Genomic DNA, 5,696 nt, shown 5'->3' on the forward strand with positions numbered 1-5,696 from the left:
TTTTAGTCACTCGTTTTAACCACTGATCCATGTGAATTACATCAGTGTACTTTCGGCCACTGGTTTGTACACACTCCCAGCCCAGCCAGACCAGCCGCAAACAGGATTTTTTTTAAACTCACAGTACAAATTTACAGTCCTAAACAGAGTTCCAGCGGAGTTGGCCATGTTAGTCTATAGTTGCAAAATGTGAACAATGAGTCCGGGAATACACAATAAACCATCAGTTCTTTTTTTCTTTTTCCTATAAACACTGTATTAGTGCAAAGGTGCAAAAGTGCAAAGTGCAAATGAATAAATACAATATACAATAAATACAATAAGATCTGTTTCTTCTGTCCAAGTCGTTATGGAATAATAACAATGTCCAAAGGGAATGCCATGAAAACCCACAATGGGGACTGAGCAATATACAAACGGAGAGTCACAGTCCGTGTTATTATAGTTGTGAATTCATGTTCGTTATGCACTGAAGCTGAGAAGAATACTATGAGTAGTCACATCGGAGCAATTAGCAAATTGGTGACCATCCAGGATTAATTGTGCCCAGGAAGAAGTATGATCTATACGAAACGGGAATTGTATAACATGCACGCATAATCCCGTCGGCACATTTGGATTTCTCTTCAACTTGGACTGGGGTCACCCCCCCTTCTAATACTGTGACTCTCCGTTTGTATATTGCTCAGTCCCCATTGTGGGTTTTCATGGTATTCCCTTTGGACATTGTTATTATTCCATAACGACTTGGACAGAAGAAACAGGAGATCTTATTGTATTTATTGTATATTGTATTTATTCATTTGCACTTTGCACTTTTGCACCTTTGCACTAATACAGTGTTTATAGGAAAAAGAAAAAAAAGAACTGATGGTTTATTGTGTATTCCCGGACTCGTTGTTCACAGTTTCTACTATCCAGGCGTTTTCCCTTGTTGTGTTCATTACTTTATAGCAAGAAGTCCAGTAGCACCTTTAAGACTAACCAACTTTATTGAGGCATAAGCTTTCAAGAACCACAGCTATGGTTCTCAAAATCTTATGCCTCGATAAAGTTGGCTAGTCTTAAAGGTGCTACTGGACTTTTTACTAATCAGAGTTGTGGCCTTCGAAGCCATTAGCTTCAATGAATTTAGAAGAGTGTAACTTTGCTTAGAATTGCACTATTAGATTGGTAAGTTTTGAAAAACTTGGATTTTTTTTTCAAGTTTGGGAAAGACCATTTTTGCATCTTATCCCAATGTGAAAGTTTCACAAAATCCTGCTTCTGCTTCTCCAGTACTCACCCAAGCTGTAAGCCTTGTGATTTTTTTTAGGTGGCTAACCGTACATGTCCTAAAAAGAGTACACCCCTTTAAGCCCATTGACCTTAATGAACCTATAAGGGTGTGACTGCACTGTAAGAAATCTTCAGTCAGCCCCAGCATAAAATTGTGCTAAGAAAGTTTCAGAAGAGTATTTAGAGGAAGCATGGGCTCTAGTAAGGTCTTAAACTCTGTTTAAACATCCATCTGTTACTATTGCCAGGTAGTCGCCATCCTTTCGGGAAAGGTGAAGTTTGTGGCGTTTATTTTTATTTTTACTTCATTTTTATTTCATCTTTCTCCCGAATGTCAAAGCAAAATGGATTACATTGTTCTCTTCTCCATTTTATCCTCACAACAACCTTCTCAGGAAGGTGTCAGGTCTTGCCAGGTACTTCCCCAATCACTTCACTGCATCACTCCAGTGTATGAGTTAAAGATGATTTTATTAAGGAAAGATATCAGTTTCAAGGTACTGCAATATGGTCATTGACCGGAATGCCTAAAGGCAGGAAAGTCAGTTCAATTATAGGCAGGGGTTATTTCGTAGAAAACAGCTGGAGGAACTCATTAGCATAACTCATTAGCATAACTCATCAGCATATGCCACACCCCTTGACATCACCAGAAGTGTGTCATTAGCATAACTGTTTTGCATATGCTACACCCCCTGACATCACCTATCCTGGCTGTTTTGGACCCAATCCTGGCCACTCAGGGTGGAAATTGGGCCCAAAACGGCAAAAAGGGGCTGAAAATGGCCAAAAAGGGGCCCAAAATGGTCAGGATCAGGCTGTTGCTGAGTGGGAGAGGGATCCACCACCCGTCAGAGGTCCATTCTGGGCTGTTTCTGCCCCAATCCACGCTGAAACAGGCCCAGAATGGCCAAGAGTCAGGTGGTTGGGGCCACCTGACATGTGACCTCTTTGGAGAACTGCCGGAACTGCGTTCTGGCGCATTCCCCCTCGAAATGAGCCATGATTATAGGTCAGTGTCCCCCTCCCCCTCAGAAGGGAGAAAGTCAGTTAGGAGTTTAGGCACGCTTTGCCTGGGAAGAAGGGAGGGGGGAAGGAGAGGAGCACCACTCAGTCTGTGCAGTAGCTTCAAGGACATATTCCCAGTCTCAGCCAGAACTAGGAATCAATACACTTTGCCTGAAAGAGAAACAGTTAGCAACAGGTTCACATAACTCTGGTTCCCTCTGCACTCCCTCAGAGGTACTGAAGCAAAACACGAAACAGAAAAATGAAACAGGTATGCTGGGGCTTATCTGACAGAAGGTTCGGCTAAGTGTGTGTGACTGTTCCAAGGTTACCCAGCCAAGCTTCCATGGCATAATGAGGATTTGAACCTGGGTCTCCCAGAGCCCCATTGATCACTGTAACCACCACATTGTGCTGGCTTGTTAATGCAGGGGCAGAGGGAGAGACTGGAAAGAAGAGGTGCAGGCGCTTTGTGTATATGTGAGAGAAAGTGTGTGCCCTTGCATGTCCTCAACCATTACAAGTGTTTGATGTGGATGTTTGCAAAAACTCAAAGAGTTTTTCAAGTCACGCGTAGAGATGTCCACTAGGTTTGTCAATCTCCAGGTGGGGCCTGGAGATCACCCAGAATTACAACTGTTCTTCAGAAGACACAGATGACACATTTTCTCCAAATCCTGGAGAAAATGGCTACTTTGGAGGGTGAACTCTAAGACTTTATACCCTCCTGAGGTCCTTCCTCTCCCCAAACCTTGACCTCCCCAGGCTCCAGTCCCCAAATCTCCAGGAATTTCCTAAGCCAGAGCTGGTAACTCTAATGTTCACTCTTTGCTTCCCATTTTCCTCATTTTGAAAGCGACAGCATGGAGAGATATGGCTGACATTCCACTTTGAAATGTAGGATTTGTGCTTGGAATGCCAGCCAAGTGCTGGTAATTGGTGGAAGGTTTAGGGAACAGGGAGGTACAAATGTCCGGAGGGGGTGGAGAATAGGCATTGTGGCAATGCCCCTTCTGGCACAAATCTGTAAGTAACATCATTGCATTGACGTCACACTTTAGGTTTAATCCTAAGGCGTTGTGCTGATGGGATAACATAACTTGTGGTTTTGTGATGCCTATCCCCCCACCCCACACACACACACTGCCCCTCTACCAAGTGGCAGCGAACACCCAAGGCTTCAGGTTCTCCAGCTTGTTCCCTGAGCATATATGACACATTTCATTTCAATATCTCAGTATTCAAAAAAGGTATCACTTTGCAAACAACAAAACAGGATGCTGAACCGTAAATTAAACCAAAGGCCTTAAACTGTCCAGTCAATAAAAATCATTATCAACGATCATAAACCCGCAGCCTTCAAAAGCCTGCCTATATTTATACATCTCATCTATTTTCTTTTGTACACTCATCTGGCCATCTTTGATGGGAAAGAGTTAATAGGTTTTATGAATAAAATGATGGTTTACAAGTAGGGTTGCCAACTCAAGGTTGTGAAATTCCTGGAAATTTGGGGGGGGGTGGAGCCTGGAGAGGGATGGGGAAGGACCTCAGCTGGTTATAATGCCATAAAGTCCACCCTCCAAAGCAGCCGTTTCTCCAGGGGAACTTCTCTCTGTGGACTGGAGATCAGTTATAATTCTGGAAGATCTCCAGCCACCACCTGGAGGTTGGCATCCCTACTTATAAGCACGCACAAGTGAGCTCTGCTAGCAGAACATTCCAGAGTTCCAGGGTTATCATCAGAAAATTCTCCATTCTGACATCTCATTATTTTCACCTCCAGTCTGGTCTTCCCATGAAGCAAAATTGGGTGATACATTCCTGAGGTTGTTGTGTTGACTGTACCATTCCAGGCTGGGAGCCTGCCTAGAATTTCCACATGTACAAAGATTGGGTAATTTTGTCAATTCCCTCTTGCATGAGAAGCTTCTGACTCCCCGACCCGCTATTCCTGGGGGAGGGGGGTCCCTTTCCTCCAAGAACTGCATCTCAGTGAGCATTTGGGGCTGCTGCAGGAGGGGGGAAATTGGCACGTGGAAATTCTAAGTGAGAGCCAAGCCATGGGATGCTATTTTAAAATCTTCATATTTATTTATTTGCAAGATTTCTACCCTGCCTATCTGCCCCAACAGGGCCCTCAAGGAGGCTAACAATTTTAAAACATACAAATGAAAATCTCATCTTAAAAGCCATTACAACTAACACATAAATGCATCATTAAAACAATTTAAAACCAGGAGTTAAAATAAAAGATAAAAGCAACTCTTAAAAACAGGAGGGAGGAGGGATGGCTGAGGGTCTCTCTAGATGTGCATGTTTTTAAAGAGTTGGGCCTGGGTTTTCCAGACCCAACTTGGGTTTCTGTAGCTATATAGCAGTTAAAAAGTAAATGGCTGTTAAGTAGAGATGGGCACGAACCAAAATATGAACCAAAATTAAGCATGAACCAGGCCGGTTCGTGGTTTGCGAACTGCAGTTCGTCAGATACCATTTCTGATGAACCGCCACGAACTTTAGGCTGGTTTATTTGGTTCGTTTTTTGGTTCATGACTGCAAACAGCCTGGTGCCAATCAATCAGTTTCCTAGGCAACAGGGGATGGTCTTCCTGCAGACCTTCTGCTGACCCGAAAGTGACCTTCACCTGGCCTGGAAGTGACCTTCTGCTGACTCAGAAGTGATGATTTTCTGACCCAGATGTGACATTTTCATGAACCAAATGAACCGATTCGTGAACCAGGTGCAGGTTCGTGAAAGTTCGTGGTTCATGAAATCTGACGAACCACAAACCGTATGGTTCGGGTTTTTTCCAGTTCATGCCCATCTCTACTGTTAAGAAATAAAGGAGAACCCAAATGGCCTCAGAATGCCTCCATGAAGGAAGGCATCCCCCACTCCTCCTGCCTCCCTCAAGCTATTTCCCCATGTCACAATAGCACAGGGCGGGGATTCCCCACCCCTGTTTTTACTGCTCCACATGTACTGCTTCATGTGGAACAGAAAAAAACAGGAGGGGAACCTCCCTCCCATGCTATTTTGACATGGAGAAATGGCTTGAGGGGGGAGGGAGGAGTGCCTCCTTCCCTTGTGAAGGCATTCTGAGGCCGTTTGGGCTCTCATTTTTTTAACAGCTGTTCATCAAAGCTGCTGTGTAGCTGCAGGGAACCCAAGTTGGGTCTGGGGAACCCAGCCGGAAACAGACTGGGAGCCACTGGAGAGGAGCCAAGATTGCAGTGATGTGTTCCCTGTGTCCCACTCCAGTCAACATCCTGGCTGCAACATTCGGCGCCAGTTGAAGTTTCCGTATACTTTTCTTCCATGTGAAGAAAAACATCTGGAATCTTCAGCCCCAGGATTCTATCACCTTATCTTGCTGCATGTGTAGATCCACCCTTTGTTTCAGGGGTGG

This window comes from Eublepharis macularius, chromosome 5 (assembly GCF_028583425.1).
Source record: "Eublepharis macularius isolate TG4126 chromosome 5, MPM_Emac_v1.0, whole genome shotgun sequence".
NCBI lineage: Eukaryota > Metazoa > Chordata > Lepidosauria > Squamata > Eublepharidae > Eublepharis > Eublepharis macularius.